Source organism: Ursus arctos, unplaced genomic scaffold (assembly GCF_023065955.2).
Source record: "Ursus arctos isolate Adak ecotype North America unplaced genomic scaffold, UrsArc2.0 scaffold_18, whole genome shotgun sequence".
Lineage (NCBI taxonomy): Eukaryota > Metazoa > Chordata > Mammalia > Carnivora > Ursidae > Ursus > Ursus arctos.
The window spans coordinates 16,344,979-16,364,449 of record NW_026622852.1 but is presented as its reverse complement, the minus strand read 5'-3'; the positions used below and the strand labels follow the sequence as shown (position 1 = coordinate 16,364,449).

At 39.1% G+C, this 19,471-nt stretch overlaps 1 protein-coding gene across 1 annotated transcript in view; it reads left to right on the top strand.

Annotated features, from left to right (window-relative positions):
• Positions 1-19,471, top strand: part of ELAVL2 (ELAV like RNA binding protein 2) — a 438,381-nt gene that overhangs the window by 399,768 nt on the left and 19,142 nt on the right. The gene's annotated exons all lie outside the window — the stretch shown is intronic.

The following is a 19,471-nucleotide window of genomic DNA, read 5'->3' as shown; positions in this document are numbered from 1 at the left end:
CTATAATAATTATCAGTTGCATAAACGATTAATGCCCCAATACAAACATGAAAAACCCCAGTATAGCATTGTGTTAGAATGGAACAGTAGTGCTAGGGTTCTTCGTGTAAAAGTCAGCAACATGAGGAGGAAGCTACTGGTTGACAGATGTGCTAGTTACCGGTGGCTAAGTTCCACCTCAGCCACGTGCTCCAGTGGCGTTCTGTGGCATCTGTTCGTATGTGCCACCAGGAGGCAGAGTGTATACAACAGTAGCCTTTTGACTGTTTTTTTCTCTTGAACATTTTAATTTTTTGGAAAGCAGCGTGCATGTATATTTGTATTAAATAAATTTGACACGTAACATTGTATAAATTTGAGGTATACCGTGTGTTACTGTGATACATTTATATATTGCACTATGATTGGCGTTGCAGTGGTATTTATCACCTTACATAATCACAGTATAATATTATTGTCTGTATCCAGTATACTGTGCGTTAGATCTCTATGACTTATTTACTGCTCATTATAAATCTGTCCCCTCAAATACTACCTGTCTTATCTCCTTACCCTTCTTCCCCTGGTGACTGCTTTTTTACTCTTTTTTAGAAGTTTAATTTTTTTAGATTCCACAGATAAGTGATCTCATACAATATTGGTTTGTCCTCTGATTTACCTTGCTTAACATAATAATGTACTTCATTTCCAGTCATGTGGTCTCAAATGGCAAATATCCTTCTTTCTCATGGCTGAATAATATTCCATTTTCTATGCATACACATACACACACACCCCCCCCACATCGTTTTTATCCATTCATCTATTGATTGACATTTGGGTCGTTTCCGTATCTTAGTTATTGTGAATAATGGTGCAGTGAACATGGGACTGCATGTATCTTGTCAAAATTCTGTTCGCGTTTCTTTTGGGTGTATTCCCAGAAGTAGAATTGCTGGATCCTATGGTAGACCTATTTTAAATTTTTTGAGGACCTTCCATATTGTTTTCCGTAATGATTGGATGAACTTGCATTCCCATTAATAATGCATAAGGGTTCCCTTTGCACCACACCCTTGCCAGCACCTGTTTTCTCTTGACCTCTTGACGACAGCCGTTCTAACATGTGTGAAGTGATGTCTCATGCTGGCCTTGACTTGCATTTCTCTGGTTAGTGATATTGAGCTTCTCATCATGTGCCTCTCGGCATAGCAAAAGAAATAACAGAATGAAAAGACAACATATTGAATGGGAGAAAATTTTTGCAAACCATAAATCAGATAAGCAGTTAATATCCAAAATATATAAAATACTCATACAACTTAAGAAAGAAATGAAAAACTAACAATTTGGGGCACCTGGGTGGTGCAGTCGTTAAGCGTCTGCCTTCGGCTCAGGGCGTGATCCCGGCGTTCTGGGATCGAGCCCCACATCAGGCTCCTCCGCTGGTAGCCTGCTTCTTCCTCTGCCACTCCCCCTGACTGTGTTCCCTCTCTCGCTGGCTGTCTCTCTCTGTCAAATAAATAAATAAAATCTTTAAAAAAAAAAAACCACAAAACTAACAATTTGATTTAAAAATAGACAGAAGGGAGTGCCTGGGTGGCTCAGTCAGTTAGGCGGTTGACTCTTGATTTCAGTTCAGGTCATGATCTCAGGGTCATGAGATCGAGCCCTGCATTGGGCTCCCTGCTGAGCATGGAGCCTGCTTAAGATTCTCTCTCTCCCTCTCCCTCTGCCCCCCACTTGCACACATGCTCTCTCTCTCAAAAAAATTTAAATAATAAAAATGGACAGAACCAAATAGACATTTTTCTAAAGTGGACAGGAAAAATGGCCTTGACCTCTTAATGGCAATTATGAAGACTTTTTTAGCTACCTAGAGGAATACAGGGTCTTAAAGAGCTTGAAGGCTGTAAACCTTGCTATTTGGGCCCTATCATCAGTAACTATTTGAGACATCATTGCTTTTTTACTTATATATTTTTTTCTACTCTAGAATGTTCTGTCAAGGATTAAATATATGTGGTAGGAATATAAATTGGTACAGCCACTGTGGAAAACGGTACAGAGGTTTCTCAAAAAATTAAAAATAGAAATACTATATGATCCATTAATTCCACTACTAGGTATTTATCTAAGGAAAGCAAAAACACTAATTTGAAAAGATATATGCATCCCAATGTTTATTGCACATTATTTACAATAGCCAAGATACAGAAACAACCTAAGAGTCCACTGGTAGACTAAGGACAAGGAAGATTACACACACACACACACACACACACACACACACACACACACAGGAATATTATACAGCCACAAAAAGGATTGAGATCATGCCATTTGCACACAACAACATGGAAGGACCTAGAGGGTATTATGCTAAGTGAAATAAGTTAGACTGAGAAAGACAAATACCATATGATTTTACTCATCTGTGGAATCTAAAAAAACCCCAAATGAATAAACAAACAAAAAGCAGAATCAGATCTGTAAATACAGAGAACTAATGGTTGCCAGAGGGGACGGGGATGGGTGAAATGCGTGAAGGGGAGTGGGAGATACAGGCTTCCAATTACAGAATAAATAAGTCACAGGAATAAAAGACAAAACATAGAAAATATAGTCAATGATATTGTGCTAGTGGTGTATGCTGACAGACAGTAACTACATTTGTGAGCATGGCATAAACGTGTCAAATCACTATGTTGTATACCTGAAACCAATGCAACATTCGGTGTTAATGACACTTAAATTAAAAAATTAATTGAAAAAAGGATTAAACATATCAGTTCAAATTTTGATGGGAATGTCCTAGGAGCAAAAAAAGCAATGGCAAAACAAGTTTTAGACCTTGACTGCATTGGAGTTAATTAATACCACGTACTCTTGGTCCTTAAAGGTTCCCTTTCTGCCCCTTACTATTTCATTTCCTAATATCAAACCAGGCACTCCAACTCTTTTCTATATAAGGGGGATCCTTTGAATAAGGGCACTTCATAGTAGTAAAGGGTAGCCTTCATTAATATTAATGATTACCAAGATCTTGGAAGTGATTAAACCCTAGTTTTCTCTTGGAAAAAAGATGATGACAGTGTCAATTTCACAAAAGGGCAAGTGGAATGATAAATGTAAATGTGTTTTGTAAGATGTAAAGGAATCTATAATTTTTATTAATATAGTAATGTGTTAAATATAGAGATAGCAATGACTACCTTTAAAGCCTATGGAAAAGTTGAGAAAACTAATGAGATTATATTTATAACACTCTCAGGCTTCTTCACAAATAATTGGTATATAATGTCATGCATAATTAATGCTTAGTTATTATTTTGTATTTGTACTCAGTTCAGGGAGGCAGTATCTTTTACTGTTTGATTAAAAAAATAAAAACAATAAACCAATGGATAGAAAATGCCCACGTTGAGAAATAATTCTTAATTTGATAGACCACACATCTAGACATACCAGTTGTAGAATTCCCAGGATATCATATTATCTTTAAGATATTGGACTTAAAGTGTATCGAGTTCTTGTCTAGTATTACTCAAGGCCGTGTGAATTCAATGAAGGTAGTCTCAGCTGGTTTGGCATGGTAGAATAGAATTTCAAGTTGATTGTTAACCTTGTTCCAATGACCAAATTAAACTGCTATTTTAAGGAAGGAAGCTGGAGTAAAACTTAAAAGTATTAGACCAGTTGTGTAAAATGCTGGTCGATCGTGAGAGTTGTTAACACTAATGAGACTTGGCAAATGAAGTTCTGAAAACTTCCCGTGGATGTGAAGGGGGAAAGTAAGTATGAGTTAAGAAGTTTTTACACTCAGTCTTCCACAGAAGAAACTGTATGGAAGATCTCTTATAGTCTTCTGACTCCCTAATCATCACTATTCAATAGCTGCTCCTTGTAACACCCATCCTAGCCTCTGCTTCCTCAAATAATCATAACATGCTGTTTGGTGATATTTCCAGTAGTCAAGGCATGCATATATAAGGACATCTAACAACACATGATAGATATTAAATGTTAAATGAATGATATGGGAAATTATAAATATAGATTTTGAAGAAGAAGAGACCCTTGAGGAGTGTGGTATTCCAGCTCCCAAAAGTGGGAATGCCTTATTAGTTATGCATATGTGTTTCTTGGTACAGTGTCCTTTCAATTCTTTTTTGTCCAATTTTTTTCATTGTGTTTATCTTTTTATTATTGAGTTGTAAGTGTTCTTTATATATATTATGGACACAAGGTGTTTATCAGATATATTATTTGAAAATATTTTTCCCAGTTTGTGGCTTATTTTTTCATTTTCTTAATCATTATTTTCTGAAGCACAAAAGCTTCGATTTGATGCTGTCCAATTTATCAGTTTTTTCCCATATGGATCGTGCTCTGGGTACAGTGTTTAAGAACTCTGCCTAACCTCAAATCATGAAGATATCCTCTCTTTCAATTCTTTTAAAATTTTAATGGTTTCAGCCCTTACATTTAGGTATATCATTCATTTTGAGTTAATTTTTGTGTGTGATATGAGGTAAAGGTCTAAATTCATCTTTTTACATGTGGATATCCAATTGTCTCAGCACCATCTGTTGAAAAGACTATTTCTGTCCCCCATCGAATTGCGTTGGCGTATTTATTAAAGATCAATTAACCATAAATGTAAGGATTTACTTCTGGACTTCCAGTTGTTTTCCTTTCATTTTATGTATCTTTTCCTGAGCCGGTGCCACCTTATTTTGATTACTGTATCATTATAGTAAGTTTTGAAATTGGAAGTATAAGTCCTCTAATTTTTTTCTTTTTAAAATGGTTTGGGGTATTCTCAGTCTTTTGCATTTCAATATCAATTTTAGGAACAGCTTGTGAATTTCTGCAAAAAAAGCCTGCTGGTGTTTTGATAGAGATTACTTTGAATCTATAGATCAATTTGAGGAGAATTGCCTTCTTAACACTATTGAACGTGAACATAGATTGCTTCTCGATTTATTTATATCTTCATTCCTTCTCCCAGCAAATGTCTTGTAGTTTTTGGTGTACCAGAATTGTACTTCTTTTATTAAAATTCAGGATAAGTATTTTTTTTCACTTTTTGAGGCTATTGTGAATGGAATTGTTAATTTCATATGTGGGTGGCTCATTGCTGATGTTTAATTGATGTTTCTATATCTATCTTGGCTCCATTGACTTTACTGAACTCATATGTTAGTTCTAATTTTTTTTATGCAAATTCCTTAGTATTTTCTACATACAGGGTCATGTTGCTTACAGATAAAGATGTTTTTCTTTGCTAATATGGATTTCTTTAATTTATTATATATAGCCTTATTACACTGCCTGGGGCCTGTAGTATAAGGTTGAATAGAATGATGAGAGTAAACATTGTTGCCTTGTTCCCAGTCTTGGGGGAAATCATCCAATCTTTCACATTACATATAATATTAGCTACTGATTTTTCATAAGTGTTCTTTATCAGGTTGAGGACAATCCCTTATTTTGATCCTAGCTTGTTTAAAGTTTTTCCTAAATGAGTATTAAATTTGTTCAATATTTTGTCTATTGAAAGCATAATACATTTTTAATTTTTTTCTATTAATGCAATAAGTAACAATGATCAGCAGAGATACATATTGTTTAAAAAGCACCAAATGCAAATTTTGGAGATAAAAAATGTAACTGAAACAAAAAATTTGCTAGGGGTCTCAACGGTAGATTTGAGATGGTAGAAGAAAAAAAAATCAGCAAACTTAAAAACAAAATTGAACAGAGAAGAAGAAAAGGAAGAAAAAGCAACAGAGTCTCAGAAACCAGTGGTATAATCTGAATATATGCATAAGGGGCTCCTGGAAGAGGATAAATAGAAGTGGAAGGAAAAAATATTTAAAGACATAATAGCTTAGAACCTCCCAAATTTGAAGAAACCATTAATTTAGATTTCCAAAAGTTCAACAAACTTGAAGTAGGATAGACACAAAGAAGTTCACACCTACAAACAGAGTCAAACTGTTCAAAGCCAAAGACAACAAGAGCACCTTGAAAACGGCAAGAGAGAAACAACTCACATACAGGAAGAAAAACAATACGATTAACAGCCGACCCCTCACCCAAAATGATGACGTTCAGAAGGTGGTGGGATAACCTTCAAGTGCTGAAAGAAAGAAGTAAACCAAGAATTCTATATTCAGGAAAACTATGCTTTAAAAATAAAAGTGAGTGCACAGATAATATTATTTGTATATAGAAAATACCAAAGAATCTGTCAAAAACTTCTGAAACTAGTGAGTTTAGCAAGTTTTCAGGATAGAAGACCAATGATCCAAAATCAACTCTGACCCCATATACCAGCAAGTAACATGTAGAATTTGAGAATTTTAAAAAATGTCATTTATAATAGTTACAAAAAGTAAAGTATTTAGATATAAGTCTAATAAAATATGTATAGAATCTGTATGTGAAAGACTACAAAATGTTGATAGAAGGAATTACAATCGATCTAAAAAAATATATGTATAAAATATACTGTGTACATTGAGTCTTTTTAATAATTTCTGTCTCTATTGATTCTCCATTTATTGGATCACTGTTGCCATAGTTTCCTTTAACTCTTTAGATGTGAGTTCCTTTAGTTCCTTGAACATATTTATAATAGCTCCTCACAGACTTTGTAAGTCTGTGCCTTCGTTTCGATTGCTCGTTTTCCCTGAGTATGGGCATATTGCTTATTTCTCTGCATGTCTTACAATTTTTTGCTGAATGACATTTTAGAAAATCTATTGTAGCAACTCTGTATTAGAATCCTCCCAGGTTTGTTTTTATTGTCTGTTCGTTCGGTGACTTGCCTGCACTATTTTTGTGGACATGCTGTCCTTCCTGGTATGTGATGGTATGTGGACATTGATAGTTGTGCTCAAATTAAAAAAGCATCCCTCCATCAGCATGACTTGATGATTAGTCATTAATCGGTTAGAGATTCTTCTCAAATACAACCTCATTTGAGTCACTAAGGATTCTACCCTTTGCCTATGAATCTGTGTCTGGATTGGGAATGCATTCAAAAGTTCAGGCAGTGTATAAGTTTGGCCCATTTTTTTTTTTTTTTCTTTCTGCTCTGAAGTCCCTTCTGTGGATGCACAAGTTTTCATCTAGGGGTCGTGTCGCTGGCTGGTTCCCCCTCCGCCTGCTCTTGATTCTGTGCACAACCTTGTAAATGCACACAGCCTTTCAGACCATCGAAGTAGATAGGAGCTCCCCAAAGCCTACTGTGATGTTCTCATTCCATGGATTTCTCTGTTATATTTCTTCCTATTTAGCTGATCTGTTGCTTACCACAATCGAAACAGCAATTTCAGATTAGGTGTACCATGACCTACCATTTGGATGCCAGCTACGTGCAGGGACACACTGTTTTCCCATGGTCTACTAAAAAATCAAGGCAGCCCCCTCTGGCAGCAAAGTCTGTTTTTCACAGCTCACTTTCTTGTGGTAGAATTATCATTCTGATGAAGCCAGGAGAGGGTTTTCTGATAGCCCCCTGGCTAAAACACCACACACTCTCATTGTTCTTACCCAAGGTTCAGTAGCTTTTCTTGAATAAACGCTTTTAAATTTGTTGTATGCCCGAGGTTGATTTCCAGAGCCCTGAAATTATTGCTTTTGACAACTTTATCAAGTTTTATTGGGGAGAGGATTTGATATGCTGCCATTCTGGAAGTCTCATTTCCCAACTAATCTTTTAAGAAAATTAAAACGTGAAAAGACGTCGTCTACGTTTACCCATATATTTACCATGTTAGTGCTCTTCATTTTTTGTGTAGATCTGAGTTTAAATCTGGTGTAAGAATCTTCCCCCTGAAGAAGTTTAACATTTTTAATGTTACAAGTTTGATAACAAATTCTCTTACCTTTTGTATTTCTGAAAAAGTCTTTGGTTATTTTATTTGTGAAAGATTTTTTCCCTAGATTTAGAATTCTGAGATGAAAGTTTGTTTTTTTCTCTTAGCACGTTGAATTGTTGTTCCATTATCTTATGGTTTTTATTTTGCTGACAAAAAATCAGGGGATACTCCGATCTGCTTTCTGTTGTGTACTATGTGCCTGTTTCTACTGGCCGATTTCTTTTTCTTTCTTTTTTTTTTTTTTTTTAAGATTTTGTTTATTCATTTGAGAGACAGAGCGTGAGAGAGAACACAAGCAGGGGGAGTGGCAGAGGGAGAGAGAAGCAGGCTCCCTGCTGAGCAGGGAACCCAACATGGGGCTCGATCCCAGGACCCTGGGATCTTGACCGGAGCCAAAGGCATCCAGGCGCCCCCTTCTGGAGTCTTTACTAGAAGTCTACATACTTATTGGAATCTTCCCATTCTGACTGGTAGAAACTCTAGTCCTATGTGAGCTCTGGGAATTATGTAGCTTATAGTGCCTTGATTTTTTTTCCTTTTTTTTTTCCTGGAAGTTGTTGTTTTCCCTGCCTCATGAAATTTTATCCTAAGCAATCACAGCCAAGGACTCAATGGATATTGAATTTGTAGAAGTCTGTTTCTACATAGCTCTCTTCTCTATGGTACTCTGTCTTATAAAGTTTTGCCATCTTTGCCTCCCTAAATTCCAATTTTTGTCTGAAGGTTCACTTTAGTTTAGATTTTCTGGGATCTGTTTGGGTTCCCTTACCCTGAACCATAGTCCAGAATTGCTTCTAACTGTCACTGGGCTGACCTCATTATTTCCCCTCCTTTCAATAGTCACAGTCCTATGACTGTTTTCCAGTGTACATAGGATTGCTAAGAAAAATACAGGACACCTGTAATTTTTGTTTACCTGATTTTCAGGTAAACAGCAGATACTTTCTTAGTATCAGTATGTCTCAAATGTTGCATGGGACATACTTTTACTAAAATTGTCTGAAATTCTTTTTTTAAAAAAATTTTTTTTAAAGATTTTATTTATTTATTTGACAGAGAGAGATAGCCAGCGAGAGAGGGAACACAAGCAGGGGGAGTGGGAGAGGAAGAAGCAGGCTCCCAGTGGAGGAGCCTGATGTGGGGCTCAATCCCATAAGGCCGGCATCACGCCCTGAGCTGAAGGCAGACGCTTAACGACTGCGCCACCCAGGCGCCCCATAAAATTGTCTGAGATTCTAATTTAACCTAGCATCCTATATTTTATCTGGAAATCCTGAAAAAGCTGTTTCATATATTTTTCATAGTTTCTAATTGCTTACAGAGGCCATTCTGTAGTAGTTACTCCTTCATTGGTAGAAGCAGAAGTGCCGATGTTATTTGTTTACGGATGCTGTGCATTGTGAATCTCACATTGTTGATTTTTCTCAAGTTTCTTGTCTCCTCTTCAAGAGTATTGAAATTTGTTTTTCTGACAGCCTTTAAGGCTCTGACTGATCATTTTGAAGCTTTTTTTTTTTTTAAGTTACCTTCTGGTGTTTCCAGAGTATTCTAGGACTGTTTAGTCCATTATTAATATATGACCCTTCTGGAGCTTCTATTGAGTGTACTCATTCTCAACACATTCTCTCTCCTTTGGCTAGTCACAGTGCTCATCTCTCCCAGGCCCCTGTGAACTCTGGGGATTGTTCAGCCCCAATCTCTCTGATGGTGGTTCTTTTTCTGCCTCATGGAGCTTTACCTTATACAAGCACAGGTAATATTCAACCAAAGACTCAGGAGGATCCCTACGCAGATTTCTGCAGCCCCTTCTCTGAATAGCTCCCTCCTCTCTGGCACTTTGCCCTGCAAATTGTAACCACCTCAGCTACCCCACACTTTGATCTCTGTCTCCTGAACTCAGAAAGGCCACAGTGCTGTCTCTGCTCGGAATCTCTCTCCCTGCACTGCGGTCTGGAAAGTGCCTAGAAGAAGCATAATGCTGATGTGATCCTAGGGCTCACTTTATCCATTTCCCTTCTCTCAGGGATCCAAGTCCTGTGCTACCTATTATCCAGTGTCAAAGACAGTTTTCATATAGTTTTTCCATTCTTGTGTTGTTTATGGCAGACTTTATTACGGCCAGAAGTGGAAGTCTCATTTTTTAAATATCTTTGATCTGTAAGGACTGATAGTGGTTCTTCAGCCTCTTCATAAATTCTGCATATGGGGGAGTAATTGTTTCATACTTACGTTGGTAAATTTATACCTATTTGGTTTCTCAGTTGAAAGTGAAACCGGGAAGAACATTATTCTAAAATATTGTTACGTGTTGTCCGTTGGGCTTTCTGCTCTAGGCAGATCAGAATTATTTTTTACACCCCAGGATCCAGCATAGTGTGAGGAACAGAATAGATGGACGATAAATACTTAATGATTGTAAGAATAAATCAATAAGTGGCAAGGCATGGAGCTGTAAACTGGCAGTTGGTTCCTCATTTGCAGATCAAATAATTTGGATATTGCCTTGTGGACAGTTGAAACCAGTGTAAATAGGGATGAGATATGTTCAGAGTGGTACTCTTCAGAATTATGATCTGGAAGAAGCTTTAGAGAGAACTACACTAGTGTGATATGTTCAGAAAAACGGAAGGCAGGCAAAGAAAAGAGGCCCCCATGAAAAATAATCCACGCATCATGCATGTTAGTTAAAAGAAGATTTTGGATGGACTTGGATTCTGAAATCAACTGAAGAGGATTATAGTCCCAAGTGTCCTGTCACAGGAGACAGAGAGCCAAAGAAAATCTGACAGACCATTTGTTGTTTATGCTGTGGAAAGTGTTCTAGAAGTCAGTAGACGTTGGGGCTAGCTGGTCTTTAAGATTCCTTCCATTTCATTCATTCATTCATTCATTCATTCATTCATTCACCATGTATTTATGATTGAACAAGTCCTATGTTCTAGCAACTGATTTAGCAATACAGAAAAGATCAGAACTTGCCCTTTCTCTTAAAGGAGAGCACTGTATTATGGGAAAATAGATGTGTGACTATTTGCAATAGAGTAAGAAAGTTCTTGATTGAAGTCATTTTTCCCTTTGACGGTCACAGCTGGGGCTGGCAGGGCAGGGAGGCAATAGTTTAACTGGGGTCTCAGTGGTTCGGAATTAAAATGGTGACGTGGGACGTGGATTAGATTCCCACTGTGACACTTCTTCAACACTCTGAGTGGCTCTTAGGTCAGCAGGGAAAAGACCAAACTGAGCTGAAATGTGAATAGATATTCCGCACTATTGATATTTATTCCGTGCTGGAAAAGAAGACATGCCTAAGCCACATTAATTATCATACTATTTAGTATTAATCTGCATAAGTATAATTGCCTTATTAAAAAGCTGATTAGATTAATGCTCTTATCATGATAATGGCTAGAATCATTTGGAAAATGCCATATTTTTTATAAAAAATAAAGCCCGGAGTCACTGCCGTAGGCAGAGGCTGAGAGTATATTTTATGAGTGCCATTGGTGTTCGAGTCACTCATAATGTGCAGGAAAACAGTTCGGGGAGGAACACGGAAGAACATTATCTTGTTTAGTGTGAGGATTATTTCTCTGAGTTACTAGTTAGCCCAGTAAACTTTGCTTTCATTAATGAGAACATTGAAATTTATTTTACTCTACAAAGTTTCTTTTCTTTTCCCATGAAGTTTATTTATGCTTCTCATTAGGAAATTAAATATTAATTATACAAAGAAAACAGAACAGTGAAGAGGACAAATATCTATTCATATTTCTACCATCTAAAATAATCATTATTAATAGCAATATCCTTATATTTCTTTTCTATTCGTATTTATGCATTTTTTATTGTTTTATTGATTTGACATTGTTTAAATTGCAGGGCGTTGAAAACTGTGGTTTTTTTTACCTTTGTTGTTTTAACACATAATGGCAAATACACAGCAAGTGTATCATGCTTTTCGTATCTCCTATTACTAAGTCACTTAGCAGCAGGAGAAAAGAAGGGGAAAGACTAAAATGAATTCTCTGCTTGTTATGTGCCTCTTTAATTAACTTATTTAATTGACACAACAACCATGTAAGGAAAATGTTCTCTCTACTTTAGAGAAATGGTATCTTAGAGAAGGACTTGCCTGAGTTTATAGAGTAACCTCATGTTAACCTTGGGTATCCTTGAGATCTGAACTTAGGGCTGCAGGTCTCCTAAAAATGTTGTTATACATCTCAACAGAAGCAAGAGAGAGAGGAAGAATGAAGGAACCAACTAGAGAGTTGCAGAATGGTTGGCAGAGGGGTAAGGGGATTGATTATGAAATAATAGGTTCATTTCCAGAGAACAAAGGTTTCCTCAATTTAACCTTCCTGATCTAAAATTTGAGAGAATATAGTTGAATAAGGGAGCAATGGGAGGAAGAAGAAAGAGTTCAAATTCTAGTACCATGAAACCATTTTTCTTTTAGGATAAGCAATCGTATGGCCAATTGAGTTATATTTTACACCATCTTTGGAACCTGATTATTTTAACAAGTGCTGTCCAATTGCTGTATTATTTAAAAGAAAAAAACTTCTTACATTTCTAATTAGTATTTATTTTTAATTAATAATTTTTAATTAATGTGAGGATTTATTCAATCTGTGAAGATAAAAGTTTTTCTTTCTTTAGGTTGGTTCTGCTTAGGTAAAGTCATCAGAGGTAATTTAAATTTTACTGTTTTATCGTTGGATAGTCTGGGGGCTAGTCTGAGAATCTGAGTTGGTAACACGCTATTTTCCTGAAGACATAACTGAGAGATCATTCCACTTGCATGGCTCTTGTGAAATTTGGAAAGAAATGAGGTGAAGACCATGCATCTTTTTTAGACAAGTTCTATACAGAACACCTTCTGTAGCGAAGGACGGCAAATTCTCAGCTGAGAGGGATTTTGCCCCCACCAGCTATTTGGCAACGTCTGGAGACATATTTGGTTGTCATACCTCAAGGAGAAGGGAAGGTTCTGGCATCGAGTGGGTAGGGGGCAGGGACACCAAGAAAGATCCTGTCATGCACAGCCCTGCCTCCTCAATCAAGAAAGCATCTTCTCTGTAGCGTTAATGGTGCTGTGGTGAAGAAACCTCCCCTAGGAAGGTCCTTCAAATTCTTCTCTCACTATGCAACCTACACAGTCAGAAGACAGAAAATGAAGAGAGAAATGCACAAGAGTGAGGCGTAATCAGCTTAGAATAAATATTGGTTTTTTCCTCTCCTTTACCTTCAAGTCACCTGAGGGAGGCTCCAGAAGACCCCCTCAGGGATTTGAAGGCAGCTGCAAGATGGAAAAATGGCGTCTCTCACACTAACTGGATGTGTGCTGATTTGCAGAGACTTGTTTACTCACCTGATTCTGAGACAGGAGGAGGGCGAGAGTGGGAGAGTTCTCAGAAGTGCTTGACATGCATTCTGAGTTTTAGAGTATACATGAATGAAGAGACTGCTATTTGGTGGCTGTCTGGAGAATTCTAAAGTTGAGAAACTGTCTGGAGTGGTCTGTGATGGCTGGCCAATGGAGGAGGGCAGTGACAAGCAGGGGGAACCTTCAACTTTCAGTTTGACAAGAACAGAGGAGTTTTCTCTGGGCTAATTGAGCACCTTAAAAGAGCAACTGGGCTCAAGATATTTGAGCCCGGGGGCGGGGGGCAGTCTGCCTAGATGAGAAGCCCCCAGCAGCTGGAAGTTAGAGGAGTATCTGCTGGTAGCAGGAGATGAACGGTGGGGTGTTGCGAGAGGTCAGGTGGTTATTGTTTTGCTCACTTGAGGACATTGTAGGTAGGAAGGTCACTGCAGGGCCTATGAAAGAGCTGTGAACGTGGTCTACAAGTCAGGGAGCATGTAGGCGTCTGCCACGCCGAAGAACAAAAGATCAGATGACACAGCGTTCTGTCCTGTTTCCCACCCCATGCTTCCCCCTCAGCCCACTGCAGGAGAAAGGAGACCACGCAGCCTCAGAGAGGGGAAAAGGAGCAAAATGAGGGGAGGAGGGGAGCGAAAGTGAAATAAGAAGAAGAGTCAAAGCCCATCTTCCCCACAGACGTCTCTGAGCCTGGGTCATCTATAAATTGACGTGAGGATGGACTGAATTGGGTATGAAATCGCAGTTTGGGTATACACTAGGCTGTGTAATATCTGAAAGCCACTTCTCAGTTGCCAAAGTGTGACTTTTCTCTCATAAATGAAGGGAGCAGAAAGCTGAAGGAATCACCGAAAGTCTTGTCTCGGACCAGAAAAGACATCCAGCACAGCATGTTTGCAGGAACTGGCTGGAGGAAAAGTATTTCTGGCTTGTTCTCTATAGAGTGCAACCCGGTTTTTTAAAAAATCAGTTCTGTTGGCCTTTGTCACACACCTTACGTGGGTCAACCTCCTCTTTGTTAAATGTTCACCTGAACTAAACCATTGATGCTTTACCATAGTCCCCAAAGAGAATGAGCATTATCCCCATTCATAGATGAGGAGGAAAAAGTCTGGGTGGGGTAAATAATGTATCACAGCAAAGAACGGGGACACATCCTTTGTAGGTTCTGTGTTTTGAAAGTTTTCTCCAATCGCTAATAATTTAGGAAATAACATGGCTACTTCTGGAGTTTTGAACAACAGAGAGAATGGAATTTTAGCATTAATAAAAAGTTACTTCCGATACGGAAATTAACAGGACAGTTTAACCGTAAGAACAATATTTGTTCTGCCGTGTGTTCTGCTTTTCACTCAGAGCCACGTGTCCCACGTGAGCTAAGATTTTGCCCTGTTCTGACGGACTGAGAAGTTCTTCCTTTACCTGCTGACACGGCCAGCCCCTGAAACATCCTATCCTTTAGTACTAGTGCTCTTTCCATTCTGAATTATTAAATAGGCTGACAACCGAGTTGAGTGAGAAACGAGTTTCTCTGAGTTGCACCGGCAGCTCTACAAGGGCAGAAGGGCTCACTCAGGTGACGACTGGGTTAGCGTCCACTAGCCGGTGTCCATCTCTCCACTGCCAGTTACATGCGTGAGCGTCTGTGTGTGGCACAGAGGTGCTAAAATAGAGCCAATTAAGAATTAATTTTTATTAGAACCTGCTGTTTCTTTTCACTGTTTGGATCTTAAAACTCCCAGGGTGCTCTGATTCCAGAGGTGAAATGAACCCATTTTGCTACCTTATTTGTCTTTTCCAAAGTGTACTAAAATGATCATTAAATAAGCATGCATGCATCAAGGATGTAGTAAGATAGAAGTTAGCACTCCTCACGCTGACGCCTGAGTCTAAAGTGGGCTTCTTTTACAGCATCAGCAAGGATACGGTTATTTACAACTGTTCATCTCCCTGGGAACAACCAGTACCTACAAAGTATGTAAACCTGTGTTTGCGTTCTTTTTTTTTTTTTTTTAAGATTTTATTTATTTATTTGACAGAGAGAGAGACAGCCAGCGAGAGAGGGAACACAAGCAGGGGGAGTGGGAGAGGAAGAAGCAGGCTCCTAGCGGAAGAGCCTGATGTGGGGCTCGATCCCAGAATGCCGGGATCACGCCCTGAGCTGAAGGCAGATGCTTAACGCCTGTGCCACCCAGGTGCCCCCTGTGTTTGCGTTCTTAAATGAAGCTTTCAGGCATCAGGACTATTTCTGTTGTGGATTTTATATTTGCTCTGCATTTAGCATCTCAAGGACTAGAGTCCCTGAAACTGGGAGACGGACTCCATTTTGAGTGTAAGATTTGCCGGGTCTTAGTGATGGGGAAAAAGATCTACTCAGTTCCGTCCACAAAGAGTTGCCAAGGACGCATGTGTCTTGGTGTCAAGGACCTTGATCTTCCTGTAACTTCTTGACTTGCAACTCCTTCTGATCCCTTACTCTCAGATTAGTAAAAAGCAACAGCATCTACCCAGCGGTACAGACTGACTCTGGGTATCACCTGGATCTCCCCAAACTTAGTCAATCACCTAATCCCATTGATTCTACAAGTTACGATCTGGAGAATCCAGATCCAGGCCGTGTCTCCCATCTGATTGCTGCGAACTTGGTCCAGCCGGCTGCCTTCTCTTGTAAGGGTTATTTATAAGAGTTTCTTCACTGAACTTCTTGACGCCTGTCTTTTCCACTGTTCATTCATTTTACAGAGTGGTATTAAGGAGGGCACGTATTGCATGGTGCACTGGGTGTTATACGCAAGTAATGAATCATGGAACTTTACATCGAAAACTAGGGATGTACTGTATGGTGACTAACATAATATAATAAAAATTGTTTAAAAAGAGTTATATTTATAAAATAAAAGTTTTATAGGGCTGGTTCCCACCTGAGCAACATCTCAGGAGCATTTTATTGCCGAGATTAGGAAACCCTCGCTCCATAGCAGATGTGGAAGTCCCTGTGACAGGGCTCTGCTCTCCTCAACACACCGTCTTTGAACACGGTCATCATCCACTGTGCTCGGAGGTGTAGGGCAAGATTAATTGTAAAGCAGAAAGACTATTTTGTTCTGTTATTCCTCCAACATTCCCTTCCTGTTTCCTTGCAACACCCGTCTCTGACTAAACCTGGTTAGTTTTCAGTCATCTTTATGTTTGCAGCTCAGACTTTATTTTCCACTTGGGCTGAGTTGGGTCTCTGGTTACAAGAGTGCCATCATTCTGTATTACCTCCGCTGCCACACCATTTACTGTGTACTTCCCACTCTGGTCTCTCAGCTCTGTGCGGCAGACGCTGTGTCTGTCTGTCTGTCCTTTTTTCTTTTTTTCACTGAATTCCCAGTGTCTGATACATAGTAGGTGCTAAATAATATTTGATGATTTAATGATTTTCTCTGAACCTAGTACTTGTGGGGATTTCTGACCTAGATTTTGAAAAAAATCTTAAGATAGATAAATGTACACACACACACACACACACACACACACACTCCTACCTTTCCCCTAGCTGTTGCATTTGGTGTATCATCCTCAGGGAATCTGAGAAGAGTGCCATACAAGCCTGAGAACGGGATTGGACAATAATTCTTTACTTAATTGGGTTGTTAATCCTACATGCCTGTGGTGATAAACCCCAGAAAATCTGGATAAGCCTATATAGTGTTCCGAGAGAGCTGGAAACAGCTATAAATACGTATCAAAATGTCAAATACCATTACCACTGAGACAACTCTGCTGTCCCTTCCAAATTATATTAGGCTCTTCTTGCTTCCCAACGTCTTCCATGCCTATTCCTATTGTGTCCCTGTTACTCCCTTCACTTTCTGTGTTCTTGCTCTGTCTACCCAACCCTCTCCCATTTCTCCCTTTTCCTCCTTCCATTGCATTTATTTATTGACACTTTTCCCGTCCGCCTCGGCGATTCTGCCTTCAGGAATTGTGTCATGCTTTCTCACTGTTCTTGCTTTCTCTCCTGTCCTTCCTTCCCTTATTGCATTTCTTTTTTTGGGGGGTGGTGGTGGATGGAGACTTCTGGGTCTGTCTTCTGTCAGTCCGCTTACATCGTCTTCTTCGCGTCTTCCGGCCTCTGCCCCTGGTGGAGAACTGTGAGCACCGGACCGTGCGACCCGGGGAGGACGGGGAGTGGCCCGCTGGCCACAGGAAGCCCCGGTGCTCCCTGGGCAGCCATGTTTATTCTAGATTAGCATCCATGACTCCCAGGCAGGGAAAGCCTGAAATTCCATAGATAAGCAAATAATTCTTGGCAGTTTCAAAATGAAAGCAAGTGCACTGCCAAAGGGCTTCTGTTTACCACACAAAACAAATGTCGTTACTCTTTCAATTCCAAAAAAGCATCTTAAAAGCATCCTTTCACAAGAACATTGTTCTAGCCTTTATGTCTAATTAGATGTAAAGAAAATCCTTTGTTATTTTTGCTACACAATTTAGGCTTGGCTAATAACCAGAGATAAATAATAGTTTACCCCTGCTGGGTCTGAATAAGAGAAGGGCACATGCGCAGTACAAATTCGGTGAAAGGCCTTTCTTTCCTGTATTCGTTTCTCTTTCTTCCTTATCCTGAGTCCTTTCACCTCATAATAACCCTCTTCTATTTTTTTCTTCGAGAGCGTTGCAGCATGGTTTCCATAAATATTTTGAGGAAAACAGCCTCGTTCTTTTTTTTTTTATCTTCATTACCCTATTTTGAATGTTTTCGACTAGAACGCACCGTGACTCTATTGGCTTTTCTAGTTATAACTAAGCTGTTCTGTTGAGACTGGATGCGATGGGTGGTAAGTAAAGGCCTCAGAATACAGGTGACCGGGCCATGCTACGTTGGCAAGGTAAGCTACACCAGGGTTTTGAGGTGTTTTTTTTTAATATGTATATACACCATCTTTTTTTTTTTTTTCTTCCTTTTCCTGAAACTGAAGTGAATTTCTCCTGGTTTGCGCCTTTGTTGAGATTCCTGTACTCAACATGCTCGTGGCCCTCCTCTTTGCTTACATAGTCTTAATTTTGTTTTTTTTCACACAACTCACACATTGTATCTGCTCTGAACACAGCGAGTACCTTTGGTTTTCTACCTACTTGTGTTTGCTGCTGCTCTGATTTTCAAGTACAGATGAGAGGGCAAATGTGCAGCAAGGACCCCAGACCTTGGAACGGACCCCTCCTGGAGCTAAGGCACAGCGTGCGTGTTAGCATGTGGCCCAGTCTGGAGACAGGGCCTCTGTTCTGACTGCACCACAGACGGCCATGTGGCCTTGAGCACATCTCTTGTCTGATCTCTGCCTTTAAACTCACCCTCGTTCCCTGCGTGGCACTCTTATTACGGAATCAAGTGAGATGCAATGGTGACATTTTTGAACACAAAATTTCAGTATTATTTTGACATGAGTTTTATGCTTCTGGAAGGGTAAAATGGTACATATTATTTGACCCTCTGTCAGTGGAACCTTATCAAGAAGATAAGGTTCTCTTCTTGAATTTGGAACTCGGAATGGAGACAGAGAGAGCACATTTGGTGTCATATGCCGTTAATGCTCATGGTGCTAGACCCGTGCAGCTGTCCCCCTGAATGACCCCAATGGCTGGGTATCCAAAGTGTTGATTCTCGAATTCTTCTACCAAGTGTCATTCAGATACTCTGCCCTGCATTCCCCCTTTTGAGTAAATCTATCAATTTCATTGACTTGCAACCAAAAATATCTTAACAACTATAGTCATAATTATAACACGATTGAGCTTTTAGTACAAGCAAACATTGGCTTACCTCATATTCTGTGTCATATCATCTTCACAATAACCTAATGGAGAAGCTACTATTATTATTTCGATTTGTTAGATTAGGAAACTGTGGTTGACAAAGGTTAGGTAATTTAGTTAAGAGTACACTCAGAGTATGAAAGCCTTCTCAGCCTATGCTGATGACCTCAGCATACATGCTGTGCTCTCTTAGGGCAGCCTGTTTATGCTAGCCAATATGTGGCAAGAGTTGGCATCAGAAACGGAAGCGAAACAAAAAAGGAATAATGTCGTTAGAGAAGAACTGGTGGCAGGTAGGGAGATTTAACAAGCCTTTTAGAATGGTGGGAAACACAGAACGGAAAATTCATATTAGCTCTTGGGAAGAATTTCTTGACCATAAGGTTTGTAAGCAAGGGAATAAGTTACT